Source organism: Lissotriton helveticus, chromosome 1_1, assembly GCF_964261635.1.
Source record: "Lissotriton helveticus chromosome 1_1, aLisHel1.1, whole genome shotgun sequence".
Taxonomy (NCBI): Eukaryota; Metazoa; Chordata; class Amphibia; order Caudata; family Salamandridae; genus Lissotriton; species Lissotriton helveticus.
Window position 1 is genome coordinate 1,756,441,728 of NC_136057.1, and position 14,705 is coordinate 1,756,456,432.

The window sequence follows — 14,705 nt, forward strand, 5'->3', positions numbered from 1 at the left end:
TTAATGGCTTTTACATTTTTGAGAAGGAATAAATAGTGTCTGCATGCTTAAAGAAATAAATTTGACCCTTTCACAATGATGTTACCTGTGTTAACTCAGAGTAGGAAGCACATTGAGTTTCTTTGCTGTTGGTTTGTGTCATGTTTTTTGAGAATGGTTGAATTTCAGTAGTGAAATTGAATGCTTGTACATAGGACCTGTGCTGTGTTTCTTAAATGTGATGTGAAAAACGATTTTGGGGGAAATGAATGGCTTTTACATATTTGAGAAGGAATAAATAGTGTCTGCATAATTAAAGAAATACATTTGAACCTTTTACAATGATGTCACCTGTGTTACCTCATAATAGGAAGCACATCATTGAGCTTCTTTGCTGTTGGTTTGTGTCAGGTGTTTTGATAATTCTTGGTATGAATATTTGCAAGATAGGGGATTTGTATTTTGTGAAATTGTGAAGTTTCAGTAGTGACATGGAATGCTTGTACATAGGACCTGTTCTGTGTTTCTTAAATGTGATGTGAAAAACGATTTTGGGGAAAATGAATGGCTTTTACATTTTTGAGAAGGAATAAATAGTGTCTCCATGATTAAAGAAATATATTTCAACCTTTCACAATAATGTCACCTGTGTTACCTTAGATTAGGAAGTAGATTGTGCAGATGAGGTGAGGCATGTCCAGAGTGACAGAGGAGGTGAGGCCTGTGTTCAAGACTGTAGTGGGAGAGAGGCCTTTCCTGGGGAGCATAGGTGGTGAGGCCAGTGTCTAAGAGTGCAGTGGACTAGGCTTCATGAATCCTATCCCCCACTGCAGTCTTAGACACAGGCCTCACCTTCTTTATACCCCTGGACAGACCTCTCTTCCACTACACTCTTCAATACAGGCCTCATCTCTTCTGCACCCCTAGACAATCCTCACCTCATCTGCAACCCTGAATAGACTTCAACTAATCTGCATCCTTAGACAGGCCTCAGCTTATTTACACCCTTGGACATGCGTCACCTCATCTGCACCCAGTTACCATCAATTATACTCAATACATTGAGGCCTGTCCAGAGGACACAGATGAGGTAAGGCTTGTCCAAGGGTGAGAGGAGGTCAGTCCTCTCCACTGTACTCATGGACACTAAATGCTTATACATAGGACCTGCACTGTGTGTCTAAAATGTTATTTAAAAAACGATTTTGGTGAAAATCAATGACTTTTAGATTTTTGAGAAGGAATAAATAGAGTCTGCATGATTAAATACATATATTTCATCCTTTCACAATAATGTCACCTGTGTTACCTCAGATTAGGAAGTAGATTGTGCAGATGAGGTGAGGCATGTCCAGAGGGACAGAGGAGGTGAGGCCTGTGTTCAAGACTGTAGTGGGAGAGAGGCCTTTCCTGGAGAGCGTAGGTGATGAGGCCTGTGTCTAAGAGTGCAGTGGACTAGGCTTCATGAAGCCTATCCCCCACTGCACTCTTAGACACAGGTCTCATCTTCTTTGCACCCGTGGACAGACCTCTCTTCCACTACACTCTTCAATACAGGCCATACCTCTTCTGCACCCCTAGACAATCCTCACCTCATCTGCAACCCTGAATAGACTTCAACTAATCTGCATGCTTAGACAGGCCTCAGCTTATTTACACCCTTGGACATGCGTCACCTCATCAGCACCCAGTTACCATCAATTATACTCAATACATTGACGCCTGTCCAGAGGACACAGATGAGGTAAGGCTTGTCCAAGGGTGAGAGGAGGTCAGTCCTCTCCACTGTACTCATGGACACTGAATGCTTGTACATAGGACCTGCACTGTGTGTCTAAAATGTTATTTAAAAAACGATTTTGGTGCAAATCAATGACTTTTAGATTTTTGAGAAGGAATAAATAGTGTCTGCATGATTAAATAAATATATTTCAACCTTTCACAATAATGTCACCTGTGTTACCTCAGATTAGGAAGTAGATTGTGCAGTTGAGGTGAGGCATGTCCAGAGGGACAGAGGAGGTGAGGTCTGTGTTCAAGACTGTAGTGGGAGAGAGGCCTTTCCTGGGGAGCATAGGTGGTGAGGCCTGTGTCTAAGAGTGCAGTGGACTAGGCTTCATTAAGCCTATCCCCCACTGCAGTCTTAGACACAGGCCTCACTTTCTTTGTATCCCTGGACAGACCTCTCTTCCACTACACTCTTCAATACAGGCCTCACCTCCTCTGCACCCCTGGACAATCCTCACCTCATCTGCAACCCTGAATAGACTTCAACTAATCTGCATCCTTAGACAGGCCTCAGCTTATTTACACCCTTCGACATGCGTCACCTCATCTGCACCCAGTTACCATCAATTATACTCAATACATTGAGGCCTGTCCAGAGGACAGAGATGAGGTAAGGCTTGTCCAAGGGTGAGAGGAGGTCAGTCCTCTCCACTGTAGTCATGGACACTGAATGCTTGTACATAGAACCTGCACTGTGTGTCTAAAATGTTATTCAAAAAACGATTTTGGGGCAAATCAATGTCTTTTAGATTTTTGAGAAGGAATAAATAGTGTATGCATGATTAAATAAATATATTTCAACTTTTAACATTGATGTCACCTGTGTTATGTCAGATTAGGAAGTAGATTGTGCAGATGAGGTGAGGCATGTCCAGAGGTACAGAGGAGATGAGGCCTATGTTCAAGACTGTAGTGGGAGAGAGGCCTTTCCTGGGAAGCATAGGTGGTGAAGCCTGTGTGTAAGAGTGCAGTGGACTAGACTTCATGAAGCCTATCCCCTACTGCACTCTTAGACACAGGTCTCACTTTCTGTGTACCTGTGGACAGACCTCTCTTCCACTGCACTCTTCAATACAGGTCTCACCTCTTCTGCACCCCTGGAGAATCCTCACTTGATCTGTAACCCTGAATAGACCGTTTGCTTTTTGTCATTGCTTTGTTGTTTGGTAATAGTGGTCTATAATGTGCTATTTTTTTCTTTAACACAGATTGAAATCAAGATTTCAAGAGTAAGGAAAGATGCCCTCAAGGCAAAGGAGAAGGAAAGATGATAAGCGGAAAAAAACAAAAACAGCATCGGAATTACAGCACTCCTCCACAACAAATACTTCAAAAAACAAGAAAAAAGCTCCTGGTAAGACAACTAAGTCTTTCTTACGGAACATATGTAGATAAAAAAAAATGTTGGACAGCATGTAGAAAAAGAGAAGGAGAGAGTAAATTTGAAAAGGAAGGAGAGGCCCTCAAAAAATCTTACTACTGGAGCAGGAGAGAATAATATGTATAGGAATAGAAGGCAGAATCAGTTTAGAGACATTCGTAAACGAATGTTTCGCAATAGGGTGGTTTTAAATTTGTTAAAAAACATTAGGAAAGGTAAACAGAGAGCTGCTTTTTATAAGAAAAAGAAAAGTGTAGAGAAGATTGTTGATCAGGCTTTTGAAGTTAAGAAAAAATTATTTATTTTAATAATCAATAGAATTAGGACACTTAACAAGATAATTGATGTTTTCAAATCAAACAGTAGATGGAAAAGAGTAATTAATCGGACTAATTTTTGTAAAGTTTTTGCAGGAGAATGGATGCACAGTTCAAGTTGTGAGCCATTTTTTAATGAGGAGAGTTACTTCCAGGAGAATGATTTAGTGCATGCAGTTGACACCAGTGGTCGAGCATATGAGGTGAAAGACGGTTGTCCGATTGAAAAAGAGAAACTTGTGCCTAGAGAACCAGAAGAGATGTTAACTGATGAAGTTTTAGGGAGACGTACTAAGGGTCCAGTGTACACTTGGAAGTGTAGTCGTATTTGTAGTGTGCGACAGGAATCAATTGATTTGTTTTGTAATTTCTTACGTACATATAGTAAGAAAAATCTAAAACAGAAAATGAAGTTGTTGCAAGACTTAGATCCTTGTAGAGTGAGAGAAAACACAGGTTTGCAAGGGCATTCACTGGCTTGTCTTTCTAGAAAAGTCTGTCAGAGTGTTTTTCATCATTTTAGGATGTTAGCAGTGCATCATACCAAAATGAGGAATGTTGTATTACGCAAAAAGTCCAGCACTTAAGCTTAAACAATTAAACAGTGCTCTTTTGCATGGAACTGAATTAGATGTGAAGAAGATTTGTGAAGAAATTGAGATTTCTTATTTTGGTGAAAAAGAGGACAGTGTAGAAATTAACACAGAAATTCAAGGTAATGTGGAAGACAATGTACAGATTTCAAGTACAGAAAAGTTTGACCAGGAAATTACCAGGTTTAAGGTGAAATCAAGTGAAAGGCCGAATTTTACTTGTGTGTGTTGTCGACGAACTCATTATAAGCATCAAACTAGATTAGTTGATTTATACGTAAAAAGTGAAAAGATAAATAATTATGAGTGGAAGGATTTTGCAACTTATTTGTGGGTGGAGAATTGTTTTGATTTGAGTTCTGATCAGCGTATTTGTAAATATTGTTATGATAAATTAAATCAAAACAGAATGCCTGCTAGAGCTGTTCATAATAATCTGGAGTTGGTAGACATTCCTCCTGAATTGATGGATTTAAATACATATGAGTCTATTTTGATTCAATGTGTCCATCCTTTTCAGGCTATTGTTCGCATGGAGCCTAAGATAGGGAAATTGCCTCCTTCAGATTTACAGAGAGGATTAAAGGGAAGAGTTGTTTATTTGCCTCTAGATTTCAAGAAAAATATTGATACAATTGGTGTAGAGAAAGTGGAAGAGGAACCTCTGGTTATTCTAGTTAATGGGGTTCCGACAAAGAGTAAGAAAATCTGGCAAGATTTAGTGGATGTTAGGAAAGTCAAAAAGGCAACGTTGTATTTGGTCAAAAACAATGAGTACTACAAACATGTATGTGTTGAAGCAGAGGAAACAGCTGCAGATGAAGACAGTGATTGTTCAGCTGGTCAAATTGAAAAAGTTGATGTGTCTAGAAGTGAAGAAATATATGAACATTATACTGTTCATCCTTTGCATTCGAAAGAAGTGATGGGGAATGCAATTGACTTGTTTCAAATGAAAGCAGCAAAAGGAAGTCCCATTAGTGTATGGGAAGAAAGTTTGGAAGCTCGTTCTTTTCCACAGCTATTTCCAACAGGTCGAGGTGGACGATATGATGATCGACCACTTCAAATTCCTGCATCTGAATATCGAACTGTAAGATTATATGCTGAAGATCCAAGGTTTCGTCAATGCATTCCCTATTTGTTTCATCTACTGTATGAAAGTGACTTGTCTGGGCTTTCTTATGCAGTAAACCATATACTGAAAAGTAGAGCACATCTGCAAAATGTTTCGGCGAGGGACTTTATGGAGAAAGTGAATCTGCAAGATAATATTTTGGAATCTCATTTAATCAATCTCATGGCATGTCAGCGTGGTACAAACGAGTATTGGTACCATTGTCATGGGGAATTGAAATGTATGCTAAGAAACTTAGGAACTCCTACATGGTTCCTCACTCTTAGCTGTGCCGAGTATGCATGGGACGACTTACTTCAATTTCTACGAGAGGCAAATGCAAATATACAAACTATAGAATTCAAAACACCTGGAGAACTGTGTTCTTTGGATCCAGTGAATGTATGCAGATATTTTAATCATAGATTTGAACTTATGATGTCTTTTATTACCAACAAAACAAATCCTCCCCTTGGAGAGGTTTTGGAGCGAGAGGTGCTCCTCACATACATATGTTGTTGTGGATTAAAGATGCACCCAAATTTGGAACAGATTCGGATGAAACAGTGATGAGTTTCATTGAAGAGTATTCAACATGTGCTGTTACGAAAACTACAGAGGAAAACAGTTTAAGGCAACAAGTTTTACGCTTTCAATCGCATCGTTGTGGGAAGTATTGTCGTCGAAAATTCAGAAACAAGGACAAGTTCTACATAAAATATCGTTTCGGCTTTCTACGACCAGTGATTTCTAAAGGAAGAGTTAATAATTTGATGTCTTCTCTACGACATAATGTGACGAGGAAATCACCCAAAAATACATACAATTTAAAAAGAAACGAAGAATCCAAGTACATCAACGACTACAACCCAGTGATTTTGTCTATGTGGAATGCTAACATGGATATTCAATTCGTTGCTGACAACTCTATTGCTGTGGCTCGATATGTGACGTCTTACATCACAAAAAAAGAAAAGACAGAACTGAAGGAAATGTGGGAGGACATTTCACATGAAAAGAGTCTAAGCAAGAAATTATACAGTTACAGTCTGAAGATGTTGTCGCATCGAGAAATTGGAGCATATGAATGTTCTGATCGATTGTCATCAGCAAGTCTCTATGCCAAATCTAGAACCATCATTTGGATAAGTCTAGGTCTTGCTGCAACACGAAACCGAGTTTTGAAATCTGTACAAGAAATAGAGTATTTGGCGGAGAAAGAACCAGAAAGTACAGATATTTTAAAGACAAACATGTTGGATACATACTATCCAAATAGAAGTCCTCACCTTGAGAACGCTTGTCTCTATGAAGTTCTTCAACGCTATATTTATAAGAGAAACATCAGAGAAGATATCAATAATGGAATATATGCTGTCATTGGATGTGAAGGATGTCTAGTGAAACAGAGAAAAGGTCATTTGATTAATCATCGAAAATTACGTTGCGAAAATCCAGACAAAAGGGAATTTTACTATTTGGCTCTTTTGCAACTCTTTAAACCATGGCGTACAGAAGAGGAACTACTTGGAGATTTTCTCTGTTACGAAGATTCTTTTAATGCAACCAAGGATACCATAGAATGTCTTGTTTTTCCAAATTATCTGCAAATGTTGAACGAAGAAATAGAGCAAGAAGCAACAATTGCTGCAGAGATTGCGAGAGACAGTTCTCAAGACAGTCAGAGTTCTACTTCATTAGGTCAGGATCCACTAGGAGGACCAATTATCCAAAATGAAGCTGCCACTGCCATGGATGAGGTGGAAAGAGCTATGGAACAAGCTCAAGATGATGTAGTTAACTTAGAAGATTTGGTGAAACAACTAAACCTTGAGCAGAAGCAGATATATGACGAAGTCACAGAACAGATTGAACATGGATTCACTCATGAGAAAAAAGAGTGCTCATGTACATCATTTAAGCCTGTCCAACTGTACGTGAGTGGAGAAGCAGGAACTGGAAAAAGTTTTCTGATTAAAGCAATTGCAACTTATCTGCAGAAAAGGACTGAATCACCGCTATCTTGTGTTGTTACCACTCCAACTGGGCTGGCAGCACATAATATTAAAGGGATTACTTTACATCGTTTACTGATGCTGCCAGTGGAGCATGATAACAAATTGCAATACGACAAGCTATCTGGAGATGCGTGTTCCGAAGTTTCGAGAGTCCTGAAGAAAATGAAACTTCTTATCATTGATGAAGTAAGCATGGTCTCAAATCTAATGCTTGCTTTTGTGCATTTGAGAATGCAAGAAATTCTTAGAACAGAGTATGATGTGTTATTTGGAGGGAAACACATTATTGTTTTTGGAGATCTACTGCAGTTGACTCCAGTGAAAGGACAACCAGTGTTTAAAATGGTCACACATGAAGATACCAAGAAGTGCCTAGGAAGCATTGGAAACGTTAATATATGGTTAAATTTCAAATATGCAGAACTACTCCAAAATATGCGGCAGGCAAAGGATGAAGATTATACAAATATTCTACAAGATGTAAGAATCGGAAAAGTAAGTCAGCATGGGAAAGAAGCTTTATATGGACGATTAATTTCAAATTTGTACCCAAATGAAAACATTCTTCCAGAGAATATTTTTAAGAAAATTAACGAGAAGAAATCTGGCATATGTTTGATGCCAACTCTGAAAGAATGTTCCATGTTCAACAACAAAATGTTAAAGTTAGAAAATGAAGAGATAGTGAAACTGGAAGCTATAGATAAAATAGAGCATATGGGAGCAACAATTATTTTGTCTGAAAATTTGAAATCAAAATTGGATTCATTAGAGAAGACTATATCTAAAACTGCTGGTTTTGAAAAGACTCTGAATGTGTGTTTAAATTGTCGTATTATTTTGAGAAGGAATTTAAATGTTGAAAGAGGTCTGGTAAATGGAGCAATGGGTCATGTTGTTGGTTTTGTGAATTACAAAAATAGAGATGGAATTAAAATTTTAAAAATTAAATTTGATGGCATTGACGAAATAGAACAAATTTGTCGTTGTTCAGCTAGGTTTTTGCTTGTGAAAGACTTATAAGTTCGCCGAAAACAGTTTCCTATTTGTTTGGCATATGCGGTGACAATTCATAAATCTCAAGGTTTAAGTGTAGATAGTGCTTTGGTGAACATTGGAAGTTCTGTGTCTAAAGAGGGTATGGCATATGTGGCATTATCACAAGTCAGAACTTTATCAGGATTGTACTTGATTGAGTGTGATGAAACAAAGATGTGTGCTGATCTAGATTGTGTTAAAGAATACAATAGGTTAAGAAGAGAGTATGCTCCACATTTGCCTCAATATCCTCTGTTTGAAAAACATGTGGTATGCCGAAAAAGAAGAACTGAGAATAATTGCAGTAAGGTAGTAGCAAAAAGACAAAAAGTAGATGAAACTGTAATTGTAAGCAGAAAGAAAAAGGATTCTGTTGAAGATGTTGTTGGATTTCAGTTTGAAAACAGTTCTGGTGTCAACTGCTATGCTAATGTAGTGCTTAATGTTGTTTTTTTTCTTCAAAATGTACAAGAACAGATTGTTGAAAATCGGGATCAAACATTCTGCTGTTTATTCAATTCCGTGTTTGAGAAATGTAGCAGTGATAGAGCAAAAATAGAAAGTGTTTCAGAAATTAGAAATCTTCTAGACATATGTTCTGGTCAAAATCAATTTTCACAGATTATTCAGCAGGATTGTCAGGAATTTTTAATGTATATGTTTGATGTTTTGGAAGATGAAGGTGTAGATATAAAAAATCTTTTTAGCCTTTCTTATCAATGGCAGCGCGACAACTGTAGTTTATCAAGTAGTACTAGAATAGACACTGAAAGATTTATATATTTGACTTTACCAGACTGCAAATCAGTGCCTTTTAATAATCTAGTTAAAGCAGCTGATCACAATATGGTGTGTACCCAATGTAAGTCTGCAATGCTGTCCACATTATTTTTACAAACTTATGGTAAATATGTGATTTTAATGTTCCAACGATGTAGACCTGATGGAAGTAAATTGTCAACTTCTATTAAAAATTTTGTGGCTTCGCAGTTATCAATTTCAGGAAGAACGTTTGCAACTGTAGCTATTATTTATCATGACGGTCCTTCAACAACATCAGGGCATTACACATGCTATTTAAAAAGTCGTAAAGGTTGGACCTAGTGTAATGACACTCATTTGACTTTCAAACAACGTTTGCCTTTTGACTTAAAAAATTCATACCTAGTGTTTTTAGAACCAAAATTTAAGTAAAGGTAATTGGCCTATGAAGACGGGACCAGTTAATAAAGGTTATTTTGCTGTTTAAAAATATATTCTGAGTAAAAGTGATCCAGGTAATATAAAAAATTGACTTGTCATATAGGTACTGTAAGTGGATCTCATAGTAAGTGATATCAGTATTATACAAAATGATGAACATGAGTGAGTCAGAGATGGTTTTACAAATACTTAAATATTGTGAAAATGTTGTATGAGCTTTTCTTTCAGAACGTCGGAAAAACGGTAATTTCAGAGTTTCTTAGAATTAATTTGAAAATATACTCATACATCTGACACTATTTGGCCAAAAGGAAAAGTAAAGGAATGAGTAAAGAGTCATGACTGAAAAAAAGGAGTATATGAAAATAATGAAAATATTTCAGATGTTCTTGGAGCTTTTCTTCTAGAAAGTCGATGAAATGGATTTTTTAGTGAACAGCAGAGTACTTTCCAACGAGAAAAGGACCTTCATGATATACTATTTGGCCTAAAGGAAAAGTAAGTGAATCAAAGATTAGTGTACATTTGTCATTTGTCAGTATCTAAGGTTTTGTTTAAAACACAATCTTTTAGATTGTGTTTTTTTTCCCGCTGTCATATGATGAGTAATTTGAACTCACTGTTTTAAGTGAAATTCAATATATTCTGAGAACAGCAAAAATAAACTATGTAACATGTTGTACAAGTTATTCTATACTTTGGATTGTGTAAATTAAATTGTATTCCCATTGTCTGACACTCACTTTCCTTTTTCCATCCTCTTTCAGCTCTTTTTACTCACTTATAATGTCTTTCTCTCACTCTCTGTAACCCCCGTTCCTTTACTCCACTTCTTTCACAACCCCTCATTCTCATTTCAACTGTCTGCATCCCCTCTCTCCCTTGCATAACTTTTCAGCTTTCAGTCTCGCTGCTTTACTTCCCTTTTCCGTATTTTCCTCCTTTGCTCTTTTAGTAATTCCTCTTTACTCACTCAGCAGTATTGTCGCACTCTATCACTTTAAATCAATCAATCAATCAATCATGCCATTTGTATAGCGCACTACTCACCCGGGAGGGTCTCAAGGCGCTTGGGATGAGGGGTATGCTACTGCTCGAACAGCCAGGTCTTGAGTTGTTTCCTGAAGGCGAGATGGTCCTGGGTCAGCCGAAGGTGGATGGGGAGGGAGTTCCAAGTCTTGGCAACCAGGTAAGAGAAGGATCTTCCTCCGGCGGTGGCTCTTCGGATGCGTGGTACGGCTGCAAGGGCGAGGCTGGTGGACCGTAGCTGGCGGGTGGGCGAGTAGAAGGTCAGGCGGTCGTTGAGGTACTTGGGGCCCAGGTCGTGGAGAGACTTGTGTGCGTGGGTGAGGAGCCGGAACGTGATACTCATGTCGACGGGGAGCCAGTGCAGGTTCCTCAGGTGGCTGGAGATGTGGCTGCGTCGGGGGACATCCAGGATGAGTCGGGCGGAGGCGTTCTGGATGCGCTGGAGTCTTTTCTGTAGCTTGGCTGTGGTTCCGGCGTAGAGGGCGTTTCCGTAGTCCAGTCGGCTGGTGACGAGTGCCTGGGTGCCTGGGTGACAGTCTTCCTGGTCTCGGTCGGGATCCAGTGGAAGATCTTGCGAAGCATACGCAGGGTGTTGAAGCACGATGAGGAGACGGCGTTGACTTGTCTGGTCATCGAGAGGGAGGGGTCCAGGATGAAGCCCAGGTTGCGTGCGTGGTCGGTTGGCTTGGGTGCGGTGCCCAGGGCTGGGGGCCACCAGGAGTCGTCCCAGGCGGAGGGGGGAGATCCCAGGATGAGGACTTCCATCTTGTCCGAGTTCAGTTTCATCCACTCGGCGACGTCTTTCATCCCTTCGTGTAGGCAGGTTCTGGCGGTGTCGGGGTCTCTGAGGAGGGAGAGGATCAGCTGAGTGTCGTCGGCATAAGAGATGATGTTGAGGTTGTGCTGGCGTGCGATGGCTGCGAGAGGTTTCATGTAGATGTTGAAGAGGGTGGGGCTGAGTGAAGATCCTTGCAGGACGCCACAGATGACTTCGGTGGCCTCGGAGTGAAACGGGGGGAGGCGGACTCTTTGTGTTCTTCCGGCGAGGAACGAGATGATCCACTCCAGTGCCTTCTCTTGGATACCGATGTTGCTGAGGCGCTGGACTAGGGTGCGGTGGCAGACCGTGTCGAACGCAGCGGAGAGGTCCAGGAGGATGAGGGCCACTGTTTCCCCCTTGACGAGGAGGGTCCGGATGTCGTCGGTGGCTGCGATGAGGGCGGTCTCGGTGCTGTGGTTGGCTCTGAAGCCGGAATGTGAGGGGTCGAGGGATCCGTTCGTCTCGAGGAAGGCGGTCAGCTGTCTGTTGACGATCTTCTCGATGACTTTAGCAGGAAAAGGGAGGAGCGAGATGGGGAGGAAGTTTTTGAGATCGGTGGGGTCCGCTGTAGGTTTCTTCAGGAGGGCGCTGATCTCGGCGTGCTTCCAGCTCTCCGGGAAGGTGGCGGTGTTGAAGGAGGCGTTGATGATGTTCCGGAGTTGGGGTGCGATGGTGGAGTCGGCCTTGTTGAAGACGTGGTGTGGGCAGGGGTCGGTCGGTGATCCGGAGTGGATGGTGTTCATCGTGCGGGCTGTGTCTTCGGTGGTCACCGTGGTCCAGGTGCGAAGGGTGGCGGTGGAGGGTGTTGGTTCGACGGTTGGGTGCGTGGGTGGGGCGCCGAAGCTGTTGTGGATGTCGGCGATCTTGCGGTGGAAGAACGAGGCGAGGGAGTCGCAGAGGTCTTGTGACGGAGTGATGTCGTTGGTGCCGGTGCTGGGGTTGGAGAACTCCTTGACGATAGTGAAGAGCTCTTTGCTGTTGTGGGCGTTGTTGTCCAGTCGTTCCTTCAGGGCTTTCTTCTTGGTGGTGCGGATGAGCTGGTGGCGCTTGCGGGTAGCGTGTTTGAGGGCGGTCATGTTGTCGGGGGTCCGGTCGAGGAGCCAGGCTTTCTCGAGGGTGCGGCAGGTCTTCTTGGAGTCCTTGAGGTCGTCGGTGAACCAGGATGCCTTCTTGCTTCTGGGTCTGCTGGGAGGGTTCTTTAGTGGCGCGAGGTCATCGGCGCAGGCGGTCAGCCACTGTGTGAAGTTGCAGGCTGCTTCTTTGGGGTCCGTTGTGTTGGCGGGTGGGCTCTGGCTGAGGGAGGTGGTGAGCTGGTCTGCGGTGATCTTGCTCCAATTCCTGTGAGGTACCTGTTGCGGGTGGTGGTGGGTCGTGGATCTTTTGAAGCTGAAGTGGACGCAGCTGTGGTCGGTCCAGTGGAGTCCGGTGGCGTGGCTGAAGGTGATGTACTTGCTGGAAGAGAAGACGGGATCAAGCGTGTGGCCGGCGTAGTGGGTGGGGGTGTTGACCAGTTGCTTGAGTCCGAGGTTGGCGAGGTTTCCAGCAGGGCGGTGGTGTTGCGGTCCTTGTTGTTCTCCAGGTGGAAGTTGAGGTCCCCGAGGAGGATGTAGTCAGTGGAGGGGAGGACGTGCGGGCTGATGAAGTCTGTGATGTCTTCGCTGAATTGTGTGCGTGGTCCCGGGGGTCTGTAGACGAGGGTGCCTCTGAGGGTCATCTTAGGGTCAGTGTGAATCTGGAAGTGGAGATGTTCGGCTGCGGCGAAGGAGTCGTTGGCGTCGGTCATGATGCGGATGGTGTTCCTGTGGACGATGGCGATGCCACCTCCGGTCTGGTTGATGCGGTCCCTCCTGATGATCTTGTACCCGTCCCACTCTCCCTCGCTTATCTTTGTTTGCTCCTTTCTTTAGACCTCTGCTCTCTATTTTTCGTTCACTACCTCTATGTCCTCAGTGCCTCACTCTCCTTGTGTTATGTTCACTTTTGTTTATCTACCTTCTATCATTTCTTTTACAACAACTTCACTGCTCCTCTCTCATCGTTCTTCATCCCATTTCTTTACTCTAATTCCATTACTATCCCTCATTTCCTTTCTTTCAATGTCCTTCTCTTTACTTTCATCACCAAATTATTTTCTCTCAGTACCACTGTTTTAGTCGTCTTCTCCTCTCTTTCCTTTTTTTGCTTCCTTACTCATTTCCTTTGCTCACTCATTGTACTCCACCTCACTCAGTTTTTCTCTTAGTGTGTCTGTCTACTAACTTCCTCACTCCATTTCCCTCAATCGTTGTATATTATCCTCTCTCCCTTCATCCCTTCACTCTATGACTGTTCTTCACTTACTCTCAGTTATCTTCTATTCCTCATTCTTCTAAATGCATCCTTAATTAGACTCTTTTCCGTCTCAGTCATTATCTTTTTACTTACTACTGTTTCCTGATTTAGTTTTGCTAACTCAGATTGTTTTAGTATCTTTCTTACCTTCAGTTAATTTCTCTGTTCTTCTCTTCCTTTCTGTCAGTGAATATATATGCCTTACTCTTAGTAATGTACTCTCCTTCTATTTCTTTTTCTCTCTTTGTGTCCTTCTACCTTACTTTATTTCCCTTTCTGTGTCCTTCACTCTTACTTTATTTCTAAATACACTGTTATGATTTTTAACCTCTTCATTTGTATCTTTTAATTTAAAATACATATTTTACTAATTATAACGTATTTTTTCTTCTCTCTTTCACAGATACAAAGTGTAGTAAAAATATGTAATTAAAGTTACATTTATTATATGGTAAGTGTGACTAAAAAATGTAGTTTGTCATCACCCTTTGCTTTAACCTCACTAATATTTCTCAACCAACCTCACTCCTGTTTCTTTACTCTGCTTTCCTCACTTATTCTCCATGTTTACTCCCCTTTCCCTATTTCCCCTCTCATATTCAACTTCTTTCAGTCCCCATTCTTTACTTCACTTACCCTCTGTTCCCTTCCATTGCTTCTTCACTCATTCTCTTTTTCTTAATTATTTACTTCACTCCTACACACACACCTCATCCCCCTCCCAACACATACACACACCTCTGACATACAGCCCACACACACACCACACACACACCTCATACACACACACACACCCCCACACACACTGCTCACACACACACACACACACACACACAATACACACACATACATCCCACAAACATACCCCCGACACCCACACACCCCTCACACACCCTCACCTCCACCCACACCGAAACACCCCACACACACACACCCACAGACACACCTTACACACACACACCCCGACCTACACCCACTGACTCCCTATAAGTCACACACACTGCATTACTTACCTTTCTTTGCTGTTTCACTCAGAACCATTCAGGCACTGTTTCCTTTACTCTCTCTGTCCTTTCTCTTTGTCACTCCCC